The 17,387-nt window shown below is 42.0% G+C and overlaps 1 protein-coding gene across 35 annotated transcripts in view; it reads right to left on the bottom strand.

The window, feature by feature from the left end:
• Positions 1 to 17,387, bottom strand: part of LOC133253673 (regulating synaptic membrane exocytosis protein 1) — a 256,940-nt gene that overhangs the window by 34,019 nt on the left and 205,534 nt on the right. The window contains exon 1 of one of the 35 annotated variants that reach the window (XM_061427181.1): positions 6,735 to 6,887. The exons of 33 other annotated variants lie outside the window; for them this stretch is intronic. The gene's annotated coding sequence lies outside the window, so the exon portion shown is untranslated. Of the gene's footprint in view, positions 1 to 2,376; positions 2,512 to 6,734; positions 6,888 to 17,387 lie in introns of those variants that run through there. One more of the 35 variants, XM_061427182.1, reaches the window with a different exon arrangement.

Genomic DNA, 17,387 nt, shown 5'->3' with positions numbered 1-17,387 from the left:
CCATCCATGGGATTTTCCAGGCAAGAGTACTGGAGTGGGGTGCCATTGCCTTCTCCGGCCCTTATAACAGAGACCCCAAAATGTGTGCCTGCTCCTTCTACCATGTGGGGTTACAGAAAAAGATGGCCATCTATGAACCAGGAAGCAGACAATGCTGGTGCCCTGACCCTGGCTTCCAGCCTCCAGAAGCAAGGTTCTGTCATTTACAATCCACCCAGTTTATGGCATTTTTGTCAGAGCAGCCCAGATTGACTGAGACATTACACCCTGTCAGGTGGAGACAGATAAACACGACCAAGATTGCAGAGCTAGTAACTCTTTTCCTGGAGGGAAAACAACTGGATACAGTTGAAAACAAACCTGACATTTTCCTCACTAGACCAGAAGTGAATTCAGAATATTAAATACTTTTCCTAATATACCTTGAGGCTTCTGTGATATGAAAGCAGTAAGATAATTTCATACTGGCAATAATTATTTTCCATTCAAACGAGGATTAAAAGAATACAAAAATTAAACACGGAGCTGACATCCCAAAATGAATACAATTAGGTGGATTCAACTGGTGCATTTTAGAACAGAATAGATCTGAAATTTAGCACCAGAACTTTAAAAATGAGTGATCTCATCCAAATTCTTTATTTAAAGGGTCAGGATGTAAATCCTTAGCTAGTGGCCACATGGCTTCTAAAGCCACAGTGAAGATCAGAGCCTCAAACTTTCTGCTCCAAACTCTTTCTGTCTGGTTCTACTGTAGATGAAATTTCGATTCCCATTTTGTAAATAAAAGAAAAAAGACGAAGAATCTGATCATGCAAGCGGTGAGGCTCTGAGTGGATTGTTTGTTTCAGGAAGAACAGACACACTGTCACACTCCATTTATTCACACTTGAACAGACCAAGTCCAACCTCTAGGGATTCGAGCATCCCTGCTACAATAAATGGTTACCTAACAGGTGGTGCCACCTGGAGGCAGCCATGTATGGTGTTTAACGAACAAGGACCCGCATCACTGTGCATTAGATATGGTCTAGAGACAGGGCTCTTAGTTCTGCAGTTCTCCTTAAGCCAGGAAGATTTTGTCTGCAAATTTAAATCTGAAATTCTACAGTAAAAGGCTCTTGATAATGCTTCTTGAAATCACCCCTAAAATAGAACAAAAGGAGAGAAATACTGTATGTCCCTGGTACCTAAATTTTTGAAAAGTTGATTTCAGCTGAATTTCTCTGCAAACAAGTTCACATCTTTTGAAAGATGCTAAGCAGTCAAGCAGTTAAGCAGTCAAGTTCTAAATCAATCTGAGGAAAGAAAAACATTTTTATAGATTTTACAGATCAAGAAAAAAATCTACTTTTTGCTTCCCTGGTGGCTAAGATGGTAAAGAAACTGCCTGCAATGCGGACGACCTGGGTTCTATCCCTGGGTCAGGAAGATCCCCTGGAGAAGGGAATGGCAACCCACTCCAGTACTCTTGCCTGGAGAATTCCATGGACAGAGGAGCCTGGCGGGCTACAGTCCATGGGGTCACAAAGAGTCAGACATGATTGAGCAACTAACACACACTTTTTGCTAAGTTAAAGACAATAAAAACAAAATAAAACATAGAACCCTGGAAGGCAGGGGTGAAAATAATTGTATTAGGAATACATTAAACAATTCTGATGAGAAAAGTTAAACACCTTGGAAGTACAGACCAGTACTTTCAATTTTAGAACAAGACACTTTTCTTTAACCTTTATATTTTCCTCTCAAAGCACTGCAAGACAATGCTGATACGGAAAATCACTTTTCTTGTTTTCTTGCAACCCAATGCATCATAATCATGTTCACATAGAATTCCACTGTCTGTAAAATACTTTCAATTAGTTGGGAAGAAACCATATTTTGACTTATCAATAATAGCATTTGTAACCAAACACTAGGAGAGCATATGACTGGGAAAAACAGGTAAAATATCAATTAAACAAAATATGTAAGAACGGACTTGTAATAGACCCTCAGATCACACACACATTCACACTCAGATCAACACATACACACACATACACAGGACTAGCAGATTTCATTGTTATAAGCCCTTTACATGCTTTATATTAAATTAACAAATACAACGATAATAATATCGTTGTATATAATAAAAATCAACAAGCTTTTCACATCAGAAAAAATATCCTCGTTAAAGAAGGAACATTTTCCTTCGCATTTGTTTGTCTTTACTTTTCCAGAAGACAGATCTCTCCCAGGCTTCCTCCCTTCCAACTCCATCCTCCACCCAGTCCATATTAGGACCATGTTAAACACCTCCCCCACCTCCTGCAATGCTCCTGCCATTCACTTCCCCTCCTCTTCTTCTCTACCTTATTCTCCTAAACTTACTCTTCAACCCCCAGAAACTTTTCCTTCCAGGGTGGTGGGTTCAAAATTGCAGGGAGCTGACCATCAAAATTGCAGGGAGCTGACCACCAGCTGGTGGGGGAGAAAATCATACAAGCAGCTCTACCTCAGCTGGATGGTGGTGTGGCTGTTTCGTCACTCAGTCATGCCAGACTCTTTGTGACCTCATGGACTGTAGCCCTCCAGGGCCCTCTGTCCATGGAATTTCCCAGGAAAAATATATGGGAATGGGTTGCCATTTCCTTCTCCAGGGAAATCTTCCTGACCCAGGGATTGAACCCACGTCTCCTGCATTGGCAGGCAGATTTTCTTTTTTTTTTTTTTAAACCACTGAGCCACCAGGGAAGTCCCATTCAGCAGGATAACAAGTGCAAATATGCCCCAGAGATAGGACAAAGGACAGAGTTAACATCCCTGCCACAGTGAGTTAATGAACTTCTCTCAGAGGAAGAGACATCTGAGCTGTACATTGAAGGTTAAAGAAAATGCTCAACAGATGAGCAAGAGACAAGGCATTCAAGACTGTGGGCTGAAGCTTCCCCAAAATCTCTCCACTAAGTACTCAGACGGCTGTACCTCTAACTCTTCATTGTCTGGAATATGTATCTGATTCTTTATGTCTGTAACATCTGCAGTCTGGAATGTTTTACCTTACTCAATTGTATGTTTAAAGTTCACAATAAAACAAAACAAAACAAAACACTGGCTTTCTCTCAGTGCAGATTCTGCCAGGGGTCCACCTGGCAGCAAGATCCCTCAATATAGTATAGGAGGAAACCAGGGGACCACAGTGTCCCCCTGCCCCACTGGAAGTCTTGTGAAACGAGTGAGAAAGTATAGCAGAGATGGACAGCCAAAGTCATATGATGCTACAGTACTCCTCTTAGCACTTAATCTAAACTCAATCTAAATGTAATCTTTTCTTTGCATCTTTTAGTCAACTCTTCTTTCTTCTGCCCCTTAAAGATGGTTTCTCCCAAGAATTCATCTTTGATGTAGAAGCTTATAGCCTTGTACGAGGACCTCCCAAACTCCTGACTGACAGGAACATATCACCTCTAGTGGGTAACTCCTATCACGGTAGCTCTAATATCAGTGCTCTGCTGTGCTGTGCTGGTCGCTTCAGTTGTGTTTGACTCTGTGCGACCCTATGTACTGTAGCCCACCAGGCTCCTCCTGCCATGGGATTCTCCAGGAAAGAACACTGCAGTGGGTTGTCATGCCCTCTTCCAGGGGATCTTTCTGACCCAGGGATTGAACTCAGGTCTCCTGCATTGCAGGTGGGTTCCTTATCATCTGAGCCACCAGGGAAGCCCTCCAGTCTCAGCACCATTTCTGAATTTCAATTCTGAATTTCTGATGTATTTCTTCCATTGTCACCTAAGAAGCCTAACCAGCCCCTTGGAGCTCATAACAAGTTGGAGGATTCTGATGGTTTTATTCTATGTCTCCTTGGCTGGGCCACAGTCCTGGTCATTCAATCAAACACACGTCTAGGCATACCTTGTAGGTGTGATTAGAGGACATACTCGGTTGACTTTAATAAGGGGGACTATTTCAGACAATCTGGGTGATTTAAAAGCTTCAAGGGCAGAACTAAGGACCCTCTGATTGGGGGTACTCCCCTGTGTGGGCTGCAGCTCCAGCCATTCCTGAGGGCCCAGGCTGTCCAAGCTCAGGGCTGCCCTGTGGATTTCAGACCTGCCCCATAACCACAGAAGCCTGGTAATAAATCTCTTAATGTCTGTCTCCTACAGATTCTGCTCCTCCGGCTGAACCTGACCAGTAGAGCGTCACAGATCCCAAGAGGTCTTCTCTCCTAACATCCCATTTCTATTAAAGGGTCTGTCACTATTCCATGATTGAACGTGGTTATCTTTGTGTCTCTCCCGGCCTCATCTTCTCCATCCGTTCCTTCCTTCTTGCTTCCATTACTCTCCTTATGTTGAGATGCTTGTCATTTCAGCTGGGGTCTATACAACCACAGCAGATTAACTTTCATAAAGATGTTGGTTGTTGGTCTCTGGCTCCAACTCTGCCTCATCTGCCTCTCTCTGTTCCCCCATAGCAACCTTCTGCGCCAACCAGGCTGCCTCCAGCCTGTTCCTGATGTATGAGCTGATGTTTTCTGCCTCCAAGCTGTACTTTATCCTACTTACTTGAGATGACCCCTGCCATTCCTTTAAGACCACCTCAAGCATATGTACTTGCAACCGAGTCAGACCAGCCTAAGCTACAGTGACCCTGCTCTTTCTACTCCTGTACTGGTGGCTTCCCTAAAAATTACTTGGTAATTGACTATAAACTGCTCTATGAAAACGCTTAGATGAAAGTGATAGACTTTAATAAAATCCTTTACTTACATGTAATTTTTCCTCTGGATATGCTTTCATGCCTCTCCCCTTAGCACCCTCCTGGTCAGAGTGCTTTGTGAGACACCAGTGTCTCCCAAAAATACTTACTGAGTGAGCCACTGACTGAATCTTGTAACTAAATCCGAGAGCATTAACTGTGCATACACCTTCACAGATTAGCCCAAAGCGGTTCCTAATCATTGGCCAATCCGATTAAAAAAATAAAATCCAGAACACACTGCTTCTGCACTCTTAGTTTTACACCAAGTTTAAAGTGTGAAGGGAAAAAAAAAATACACTTTTTGAAAAGAATCTAAAAAAAAAAAAAAAGTGGATATATATATATGTAGCTGATTCACTTTGTTATTCAGCAGAAACAAATACAACGTTGTTAATCAACTATACTCAAATAATTTTTTTAAATATACTTTTTACTTCAGTAGAAAAATAATTTCTTACTGCCCATTAATAATAAGCACATATAAGAAGCAAGAGGCCATTTCACTCAGTTGGTTAAACATGAAGATGTTGTGAAACCAACAGATGTTAAGATTCCTTTTGAGACAAATGACTTAAACTAAATTGGGGATTAGGGAAGGGGAAGATAAAAATCATGACATATTACAACCATCCTAAGCATGTTTATGGCTTCTTTCTGTGGATGAGCCCTGCTTCTGAAGTTGGGTGAAGTGTTAACTGGAACTAAATCAGGAATTAGTTCTATACAAGTGTTAACCAGAATATAAAATAAACATACAAACAAAACACAAGTCTTATGCTGAAGACTTTGCTACTGTATAAAAGCCTCTACATGCCACTCAGATTTTGATGTAGAGGTTATTTAAAAAAAAATAAATGTAGAAAAAAGCAAGAAACAAAGTGTTGATTTTACCACACATATTACATGGTTAGTCTTTGAAGAGCAGCACTGCTTGTGAATATATGCAACTACGACTACCCTTTTCTAGAAGATTCTCAGAATGGCTTTGACACAAGGTTTAGCAATGACAAACAACACTTCTAATTTCAGCCACATCTTCTGTGGCAACAGCATATGAGTGAACAAGAAAATGAGTTAGGGGGAAACAATGACCAGATAACACTTCTCCACATGAACTATCTGAAAGCACAAAATAAGTCTATTTCAAAATATTATTTAGACCCTTAAAATGTGTGTTTTATTTTAATCTAAAGATAGTTAAATTTGAGAATTTTGAGAATCATTTGAGAATTTTGATTAGTTTCTCTGAAATACGGCTGAGAAAGATCTTCAAAAATAGGTAGTCAGGAAACCAAAAAAAAAAAAAAAAAACCCCAAAACTATAAACTATATTAAATAAAGCAGTTGAAATGAGTCATCATTAAGTTATTTACACAAAAAAGTTACATTTCTCTGGCCTTTGCCTGACTATAATACATGAAAGGCAAAATTTTTGGAAACTAACATGATTTACAATTTTAAAAAGTAATGAAAATAAACTTTTAAATTTCTAAAATCTATGTCCATATAAAAGTATTCATATTTATTTGTATATAAAAGGGTTATGTGATACGCAAAACAGTTGATACAATTTTAAATACAAATCAAATTGCTTTAAAGAAAAATATAATTTTGTGATAACATTACGAGGTATGTTTGAGTTGAAGCACTGCTCAATTTCAAACCCAGTTTTAAAATCTTGTAAGCCTAGGTCTAAAGCTATCATATTTAGACATTACAATTTTATAAATACACCTACAGCAGCAACATCCTTCTCTAAGTACTTCATCCACTACATTACTTTTACTTTTTTTTTCTTTTTCATTCCATTATTAGTACTCTAATAATAAAGTATAATATACCTTTGCAAAAACTGTTTACACATTTTTTGAATGCTTCAGACAAACAGGAATTTGGCTTTTGGTTTTAGTTTCATAAGATGTTATATATCAACTAACAAACTCCTGTAAGGACTGAGTAAATCCGTATACAGAACACAGACTTACCGTGTTTATCTTGAGAAAATGAAGAATCAGCATTAGGTTGTCCTCAGAGGAAAACTGAAGCCAAAGAAGCTTTGACCTGGCTTAAATAACTTGTGCTGCCTCGGGGAGAAATATCAGAGCTCTGACAAACCTTTCCTTTCTCTCTCTCTCGCCCCACAACCCTCTCTCCCCCGCCCCTCTTCCTCACACTTAGAACAGGATGATTAAACTGCTTCTGCCAGGAGTGTTTCTTCCAGAGCCTATTATATTATACGACCATGAAGTGAAAAATCACTCAGTAAATTTGCTATGCATCATCTCATAATTTGAAAACTGCTAAATAGCACAATTTGAAAGCTGCTACATAGTCACAAATTTTTAAACAAACTATATAATGAAGATGTATTTAAATCAAATGAACTGAAAGTCTGTTTGTTAATCTATGAAATACCATGTAGCTTCTCTAGTATTTAATAAAAATTCAAGAAGTAAAGCTCCGGGCTTAACACATGATTTCCCGGGTAAATCTGTTTAAAGGGCTTTTAGAGGGGCAAGAGGAAGGTCCCGTGCGGATGTCTTGCCCTAGTGCCTGTAATGCACACGTAATATGCCCAGGCATCAGCAGCATCACCTTCCAGACGCACTCAGGGCTTCTCCCGCACCCCACCCTGCCAGGAGGCAGCTCTAGGGCAAGGGAGATGGGAAGGCATAGAAGAGGTAAACAGCCCAACTCTTGCTGAACATTTTTCACACACCAAGCTCACTGCTTCCCACACATTTCTGTTCCCCCTACTCAAATTTGCTGGCATTGCTGGGCTTGCTGTGTTTTACAAGAATGAGGACACAGGCCCCAGACTTCAGTAGCAGTTAGTATTTACACGCAAAACTATCATCAGCAGCAACATCAAACCCTTTAATGCCACTTCCAAGTAAGTCTGCTTCCTTTCAATTGAAGCCCTTTCCATGAAGATGGGAAAAACGGCAGTGACAGAACCATCTTACTAGGATCATGTTTGTTTTTTGTTTTTTTTTTGGATAAGAAACAAGCATTATTTGAAAGATAGGAACTTCTTTTTTTGTTTTTTGTTTTAAGCAGATCCTTTTCGGAGTTGGGGGTAAACTGTTACAAAGAACCAAGCAAAAATATCTTTAAAATGCTGTTATTACAGTTACCCCAGTGATACAATATTTTAACACTATTCTATTTTGGGTTATGAAATTGAGTATGTGTAGCTGCTTGTTTTGACCATGACCGTGTTTCTTCCTATCGTCTCTTCTCACCTTAAAAATGAACGTGAATAGGTGAGATGTAGCAGGGTGATCCTCCTCACTAGTAACACAGGACAACCCTGGTTTGTGACCACTGTTGTAGCATGTGATTAATAATGTTTCCTTTTCACTCACTAAGACATTCCAGTCTGAATGATAAATTATGTAGTCCACATACATATACCAATATAAAAAGGAGAGCAGTAACAAGTTAAACAACTAAACTACACTTGCCTCAAAACATTTTTATGTGATATTGTGAAATTTCATTTAGACAGTTATTCAAATCACAAGGCATGAAAACACCAAAGAACAGAAGCCGTGGAACTCAAGAGTCTAGCCTGGAGGCTCTGTGGGGCACAGGGTGTGCGTTCCAGCGCTCCTGGAACTTGGGCTGCTTACCTGGGTCTTTTGCATGGGGAAACGTATGTTTGTGCTGATGGAGCCACCTCTGTTGGCACAACTGAAGCACTTAAACTTGAGGTCAAAATAACTGAAAAGGGACAAGGTTATAACAGAACTTTCTAACATAAAACAGCACGTATGTGGGCAGTCTTTCAAGACCAGCAGGGAACCCCTTAAACTGCTACTTTGCTTCCTTTGGATGTTCTTCAGAGTGACCCTGGACATCCTGCCATGAGAACTGGGTCCCTCCAATCAACAGCAGCTGCCCTCAAAGGATGAAGCCCTTCCACTTTGGACAACGTAATGCTGTCTGTTAAGAGCATGTCTTTAATAAGATGTGTTCCATGTGCGGCCAAAATGAGGAGCATAGAGAAAAATCAACCAAAGGGATCTGGAGATGGGTGGGCACAGACCTTACTGACCACTGTGTGCATCAGAGCAGCATGCGGAGGGGACTGAGGGGGGTCCTCCTCTGTAACAGAATGTTCTGGACAATGAGGGAAGGCCAAGAGAGCAGTCCAGCCTTAGCCCCAGTGGGAACTGGATGGCACAGAGAGAGGAGGCGGGAGAGGGGCCTCCCTGAGCAAGTCCTGCATGTCTGGGCAAACCAGGACCAGCAGACGTGATCTCACCGGGCCTGTGGCTGGCACAGCTGCCCACCTCTGCCCGTGCGGGGGTTGCGGGAACCCACGGGCTGGGTGCCCATCCTGCAACTCGAGGAGGAGATGCTGGGCAGAGGCCAAAGGAGCAGACACTGCGGGGGCCCTGCCCAGTCCCCTGGGCAGCTCCTGTTCCCAGATGCAAGACTGCTTCTCCTGGCAGGACCCGTGACTCTATGGGGCCCTGGCCGCTGTCGGCTGGGCCCACACAGTAAAGAGGCTTCAAGTTCCAGGAAGCTGAGGACCCTGGAAGCAGTGCCCAGTCGATGAGCAGTGGGACTTGCTGGATCAACACCAGCTTCCTCACCCTCAGGGCGACACCTCTACACTGTCTCCCATAGTACCCCAATGGGCTGGAGCCCCTTGCCGAGGGCACCCATCCACTAAATAACGCACTTTATACTGACTGCCTTTTCCTGCCTCATTGCCCTAGAATCACCTCTAAGTAAACGCTCTGCACTCAGACTTTTGACTCGGGGTCTGCTTTCAGGTGAGTCCAACCCACACAGCTGCCAAAGAGAAGCTTACTTTATTTTTTAGAGCTGGAGAGATACCTGGTTTTAGCAGATGTTTGGGAAACGAAAAAATTTTTCTTAGTCAATTCATTAGTATTTTACAAAGATTAGAATAACATAAGGTTTACTTGACATAAACTATAATGACAAGCTTTCCATAGACGCATGTGAGAAACACACACACAGCAGTTTCCTTCAGCTCTTTGTCCTTTATCGTGTGGACATTCATGCACGGCTGTCTACCTCAACTACTTCTAAAGGTATGAGCAAACCTCCATCGGGGCTCCCCCGGTGGCTCAGTAGTAAAGAATATGCCTGCAATGCCAGAAGCACGGGTACAACCCTCGGGTTGGAAAGATCCCCTGGAGGAGGGCATGGCAACCCACTCCAGTATCCTTGCCTGGAGAATCCCATGAATAGAGGAGCCTGGCGGTTACAGTCCATCAGGTTGCAAAGAGTCAGACACGATTGATGCAACTCAGCACACATGCACGCAAACCTCCATCAACAGGGAAATATATATCAATGGTCTGTTTCCTTGTCATAATGTAGCAAAAAGAAGTAGAAACTACATCAGAAGGGAAACTAGAGTAAGAAAACGTTAAAAGATGTGCATAAACCACACAGAGATCACAACGGATGCCTCTGGCAATCTCAGGGCAGAAAAAGGGGGGCTCCAGAGGTGTATTAATGGGAGTAAGAATGGGGCTTGACCTGTGGGCCAAGGAAGTGAGACTCCTGGAGGGGAGAAGTCAATACCTGCACTAAAGACCAGGTGTGCTCCTTGGAAGCCGGTGGAGGGGCACCAGAGGTCCCCACCACCAGGGAGTCTCACGGGACTGGGGGGCTGTATGAGGAGCCTCCCCCACACCAACAGCAAGTCCTAAATCAGGTAATCTTTACCATCAGCTACAGAAGGCCCGGTGCCACCTGAGAAGGAACTTTCTAACTCCCCCAAGCTCCCCTTAACCAGCTTGTTGATGCCCCAAAGGCCTCCTTTTAAGGAAACTACATTCATTACACAATTAGAAATAAAACACAAACACCTGGCCAAAGAAACTAAATACATCTCTCAGCATAAAAGCAAGTGATCATATGCCTTCTAAATTTTTTGTGTATCTTAAATAGTGCTTAATGAATAACTTTTTAAAAAAGGGAATCATTGCCAATGAAAAGACATATATATCTGAATCCTTTTGAAAAGGAGAAGATAGTTAACAAGTCTTTATTTAAAATCTAAGTACTTCTCTTTATCCTAACATTTTCTTACATTTACTCTTGCCTTTCCCCACTTGCCGGTCGCTTGTTCCAAAGGAACAGGAAAAGCTTTTGACCTGCTGATCAGATCATTCTGCATCTCTGTTTAGAACCCTTCCTTGGCATCCTGCTGCATTTAAGATGAAACCAAGCCTTTAGGCATGGTCCTGAGGCCCCTTCTGACCTGCCCCCCACCTGCTCTCAGGGAGGTTCTCACACCATCTTCTCCCTTCCTCCCTAGACTACAGGGTCTTGCCCTTGCACCTTCTTAAAATCTGTATCAGCTTTCCCAGCACCAGTCTTTACCCATACTGTTTCTTTTGCTGAAATCTCCTCTCCCTGCACCCATCTGCCTTGACTGCCTCATCTCGTCCTGCAGGTCTTGGAGGAAACCTCATGGCCACCATCCCAGGGGGCCCCTTTCAGAGCTTTCCCAGGCCCTGCAAACCTTCAGAACACCCAATGTGCTGAGAAGACCTCTGTGTCTGCCTGTTACACTTTAAGGTCCTGAGAAGACCTCCTGTGTCTGCCTGCTACACTGGAAGGTCCTGAGAAGACCTCCTGTGTCTGCCTGCTACACTGGAAGGTCCTAAGACCTCCTGTGTCTGCCTGCTACACTGGAAGGTCCTGAGAAGACCTCCTGTGTCTGCCTGCTACACTGGAAGGTCCTAAGACCTCCTGTGTCTGCCTGATACACTGGAAGGTCCTGAGAAGACCTCCTGTGTCTGCCTGTTACACTGGAAGGTCCTGAGAAGACCTCCTGTGTCTGCCTGATACACTGGAAGGTCTGGAGAAGACCTCCTGTGTCTGCCTGATACACTGGAAGGTCCGGAGAAGACCTCCTGTGTCTGCCTGCTACACTGGAAGGTCCAGAGAAGACCTCCTGTGTCTGCCTGCTACACTGGAAGGTCCTAAGACCTCCTGTGTCTGCCTGATACACTGGAAGGTCCTGAGAAGACCTCCTGTGTCTGCCTGCTACACTGGAAGGTCCTGAGAAGACCTCCTGTGTCTGCCTGATACACTGGAAGGTCCTGAGAAGACCTCCTGTGTCTGCCTGCTACACTGGAAGGTCCGGAGAAGACCTCCTGTGTCTGCCTGCTACACTGGAAGGTCCTGAGAAGACCTCCTGTGTCTGCCTGCTACACTGGAAGGTCCTAAGACCTCCTGTGTCTGCCTGATACACTGGAAGGTCCTGAGAAGACCTCCTGTGTCTGCCTGATACACTGGAAGGTCCTGAGAAGACCTCCTGTGTCTGCCTGATACACTGGAAGGTCTGGAAGACCTCCTGTGTCTGCCTGATACACTGGAAGGTCCGGAGAAGACCTCCTGTGTCTGCCTGATACACTGGAAGGTCCGGAGAAGACCTCCTGTGTCTGCCTGATACACTGGAAGGTCCGGAGAAGACCTCCTGTGTCTGCCTGTTACACTGGAAGGTCCGGAGAAGACCTCCTGTGTCTGCCTGATACACTGGAAGGTCCAGAGAAGACCTCCTGTGTCTGCCTGATACACTGGAAGGTCCTGAGAAGACCCCTTGTGTCTGCCTGTTACATTGGAAGGTCCTGAGAAGACCCCTTGTGTCTGCCTGTTACATTGGAAGGTCCTTACAAGGGGAAGGGAGATGCAGGTCTGAGTAAGAGTGGCACAATGACTTTGAAGGTGGAAGAGGGCTGAAGGTGAAGGAGTGACAGAAGCCCCAAGAGACTGGGAGGCAAAAAGTGGATTCTCCCCTATAGCCCCAAGAAGAAACACAGCCCAACCCACATCTTGACCTGCTTTGGACTTTTGACCTCCAGAACTGCAAGATAATACACTTTGTTGTGTTTTAAGCAACTATATTTATTACAGCAGCAAAAACAAATTCATACACTACTCCTACAAGATTACTCAGAAAGTTATTACTCTGCAAAAGAGACTTCCCTAAACTTTTCTTTCATTTAAAAGATGATCTCATGATCCAAATCCTAAGAATAATTATAGAAGGTTTCCAAATAATTTTGAAAAAAAATTACCATTTGTAAGGAGGATTTCTCAGGCCAAGAAACGTAATTTACTATAGATACTGTAAGTTCACACCTACAGACAACAGAGTCATTGGTAATTAGAACCCATTCAGTCAAATGTTTGTTAAGCCCGCCAAGAACAATACACATAAAAACTGCCTTTTCTCCTATCTTTAGATGTATACATGCACACACATTTTCCCCTTAAGACTCTACACAGACCTACGCTGAAATGCTAACACCACCACTAGATAATATTTGGCAAGTTGTTAATCTTAAGTTTCCTTTTGTGTAAAGGGGAAATAGCTTAGTTTTCTGGGATAAATAGAAATGATGTAAAGCACCAAGGGCAGGGTCTGATACCTAAAGACAAACAGCTGTTATATTAATAATAACTTGGTATTTATGCATTTTTACTTGAAATAATATTGCACTGCAGACCGTTTGCATTTTCTCACAAATAAGGGTTCTAATAACATTTCCATATATGCCTGAAATGGAGAAGGAAATGGCAGCCCACTCCAAGATTTTTTCCTGAAAAATTCCATGGACAGAGGAGCCTGGTGGGCTATAGTTCATGGGGGTGCAAAGAGTCAGACATGGCTAAGCACACACACATATTCCTGAAAAATGGTTGCTAATAGGAAAGCCATTTTATAAGGAACCTAGAGACACAGTGTTCTGATTAGAAGCCAGGCGATAAAATACAACACAAATTAACTTTAATACAACACTTAACCTTACACAAAAGGGCTGTATCATTGGAATTTGAAGAGTCAACCCAACGCTGACAGGGAAATAGTCCTCCTTTAGCCTCGTCACTCCCGTTAAAGCAAGCATACATACCTGATAAACCTCACACAACTTCTGCTAAAAATCCATGAAAACAACTGCATGTTAAAAGTAAGTTTGCATAAGTAAGTAACTGCCTATCACATGTAAGTTTGAATGCAGAGAATGTAAGATTCTTCCAGAAAATTGGGTAAAACAAATTTTTTAGGTTGGGTCATTGTCAAGATTTTTAACAGTAATTTTTCACACATGTACTTGTGGAGAAAGGTGACTTTATAAACATAATAACATATATTTGAAACCCAACCTTTGTAATTAATGTCTTCTGAGCATTATTTATTTCACATGACCCTTGAAGGAAAAGTCTTGTCATTTAGACAGGTAAACTTTGTTATTTTACATATGAATTAGAAGAAATACAAGTCCAAGTATAATAATTAATTAAATTCCCTGTCCTAGAAAGGTTTTGGTGACTCTATGACTCCATGAATGCTAAATGTTAATTTAATAAACTGTCATTTATGCTGGATTACGTTACTACTTGAAACACTCAGTATTAAGCAGGGCCACTGAAGATGTGTCTGACTGACCAGGTATTATTTGAAAAGGTCATTGTTCAGAAAAATAAGGTGAATGGCTTTCTAATGATATGACTTAAGGAACCAGACAGATGGCTGGTGGGATTTTGACTTAGCTGGTGCCTTACCTGTCACTTAGCTGGTGCCTTATATGTCACTTAAATGCCTTAAGTGACATATTAGCCTGAGCATGTCTCATCAGAGCTGATGGTAGTGCTGGGGCTGGGCTCTGCACACTGCGGGCGATCAGTGTGTCATCTGAAGACCAGCTATGCATGGAGCCAGCATACAGGCAGTTACGAACCAGAAGCTTGGTGAAGCGTGATGAGTGAGAAGGTCACAGGCGCTTAAGCCTCCACACTCACCTTTGCCCCTATGTCTCCTCCCGCAAGGCAAAGGGTGTCTCTCTAGTCTGGTCAGCTGCCTCTCCCTCTTGCCTTCTCAAGGAAGCTCTAGGAAGTAATTCTGTCTCCATTTTTAACCTTAAAGTTTTCCTTTCATTAGAATATACGTTTTTCAAAACCCATACTTTTTCCTGACAAACTTAACAGGCCCCTCTTCTGTGTTCATATCTTAAGAAATTACATTTAAACAATGTTTCCTGTATCCATCCCCATATAAACTCTAGGTATGTTTGGTATCTTGCAAACAAGAATTTCTCCACAATTTATCAAAGCAGCCTTGGCTAATCAGAAATTGTGGAATCTCAGTAGCCCCTTCTAAGCATTCTTCCATTTCTCATGCAAATATACAACATTACTTTGCATTAAGAACACTCACTGGAATGTTTCTGAGAATGATCATCACCCTGGAATTTTAAAGCTCTCTCTAGCACTCGCCTCCACCTCCCCTATTAGACACCGTCTTTAATTCTATTTTGTTGAATTATATTTTCTGAAGGCTATGTTTCTTATCATCAGTATCAACACTATTTTTTCCTAACCCTAACTTCATCCGGTTCTATGAAAGGCAAAAGAGAATACATTCCTACAATTGCACAAACCCAGCTCTTGTTTTGCTACATAACTGTGCTGTACAGCCAAGAGGGGTGACACCTGTGCAAATGAATCTCCCTCACAGGGAGCAGCTGCTTTTTAGGGAGTCAGTGAATCACATGTGAAGGGTAGGGCTACACAAAGGTGAATCACAAAGTAATATAAACCATTAATGGCTTGCTTTCTTCTTTTCTCAATCTCTCTAAATAATCTGACTCAATGTATTTTTGCACTTAGAAAAAAATTTAAAAAAAACAAATCTTGAGTGGAATGATTGTCAATCACCAACATCAGAAATGTGGAATTATAACTAAGATGGTTATAGGCATATTTAATTTCAAGTTTATAGAAAGGTTAAGTGTTCAATACTACATATCTGTAAAACTCAAGTAAAGGAGGTTTGCATCAAAGTTTTTGAGACTTCCTGAGAACCAGGAGAGCAAAGAGAAGTCTTTTCTTGGGAAGATCCCTGGAAAAGATCCTTCATTCTTCAAGCTATAGGCTAACTTGCACTCAGAGTGAATCAGAGTTAGCTCAGACAGTCGGATTTTGGTGCTGGATAAGACCCCCAGCTTGTCCTCTCTGCCATCTGGTTAGCTGTCCTTTACTCCACAGTCATGGACTGCACTGAAAACCCTGCTGCTTAAGCCCCCAGATGTGGACAGCTGGCCTTCAGGTTCTGGCTAATGACTCTGGAGGGGAGATGGAAGCAGTGTTTCAGATGATATTTGAGGATAACAAACAAGCATGGAACTTAGAGGAGAATGCTATTCTGCATTTGCTAGAAGCTTTGGGAAAATTTTATAGTAAAAGAAACATGAGTATATTGACAGGGAAAGGCTAAAGCCTCATGAAGTTTTAAGGTAAAACTCAAGACTTCAAACAATCTTCCTTCTTTGCTGCTGTTTCGGGCTCTGGCCTCCATCCCGTCGAAGATGGGCTTTCTTTTGCCACTAGATGCGTTTCAAGGGAAGAGTGAGAGAAACATGGAACATTTCTTTATCTGTCCCAGAAGCACACTTCCAAATTCCAGAAAGCAAGTGACAGAATTTTGAATCTTCTTGGAGATCAGTGGTTTGGCATTAAAACAGTTCTCATTTCATTCATTCCACAGATAGGAAATGATTATGCTCTGAAAATAGCAATAACGTCTGGATCAGCATAAAATAACATATCTCAGATATCAAGTCAACTCACTGGATGGAGAATGTCAACCCATCTCTGGGGTATCACACAACAGCTTAATACATTGGGCTGTAACCACCTTCTAGAGTATGTGGAAGAATTAGGTCAGTGATGATATCCAACCTCCTTCATGTATGTTGAGACCAAGAACCATCTAGTATATATAATCCTAATCTTCTGGACATCAACAAGCTCTTATTATGTACATAATAAAAATGTCAAATGTGTGTTTTAAAACTAAAAATAGAATTGCCATAAAATCCAGCAATCCCATGCTTGGGTATATATATCCAGACAAAACAGTAAATCAAAAGGATACACATACCTCGGTAAATAGTGTTTACTGCAGCACTATTTACAAAATAAGACATGGAGACAACTGAAATGTTCATTAACAGATGAATAGAGAAAGAAGTTGTGGTTCATATACACAGTGAAATACTCCCATGGGCAGCAACACGGATGGGCCTAGATAGAGGTCATCAACTAAGTTAAGTCAGAAAGAGTAAGACATTTTCCATATGATATCACTAACATGTGGAACCTAAAATATGAGACGAATAAACTTGTCTATGAAACAGAAACAGACTTACAGATATAGAGAGCAGACTTGGGGTTGCCAAGGGGGAGAAGGTAGGGGAGGACTGGGTTGGAAGGCTGGGGATTAGCAGATGCAAAGTGTTATCCATGGGATGGCCAAGCAACAGCACATACAGTGTAGCACAGGGAACTACACCCAATATCCGGTGATAAACCATGATGGAAAAGAATGTAAAAAAGAACGCCTTTATGTATTACTGAATCACTTTGCTGTACAACAGAATCTAATCCAACACTGTAAATCAACTACACTTCAGTGAAAAAGTGTGTTTTATCAGCAGACATGAGATTACACTCATGACCAATTTTTTGAAGGGGCAGGAAAAATGGATATAAATAGTGGGTACAGACCTGGAGACAGAAGAAAATGATAAACAGCCCCCAAATTCATCTAAACACAGCATGAAGCTACCGGGAAA

The sequence above is a fragment of the Bos javanicus genome, chromosome 9 (genome assembly GCF_032452875.1).
Source record: "Bos javanicus breed banteng chromosome 9, ARS-OSU_banteng_1.0, whole genome shotgun sequence".
NCBI classification, from domain to species: domain Eukaryota; kingdom Metazoa; phylum Chordata; class Mammalia; order Artiodactyla; family Bovidae; genus Bos; species Bos javanicus.
Note: the sequence above shows the minus strand (reverse complement) of the source record. Positions and strands in the feature narration are given on the sequence as shown.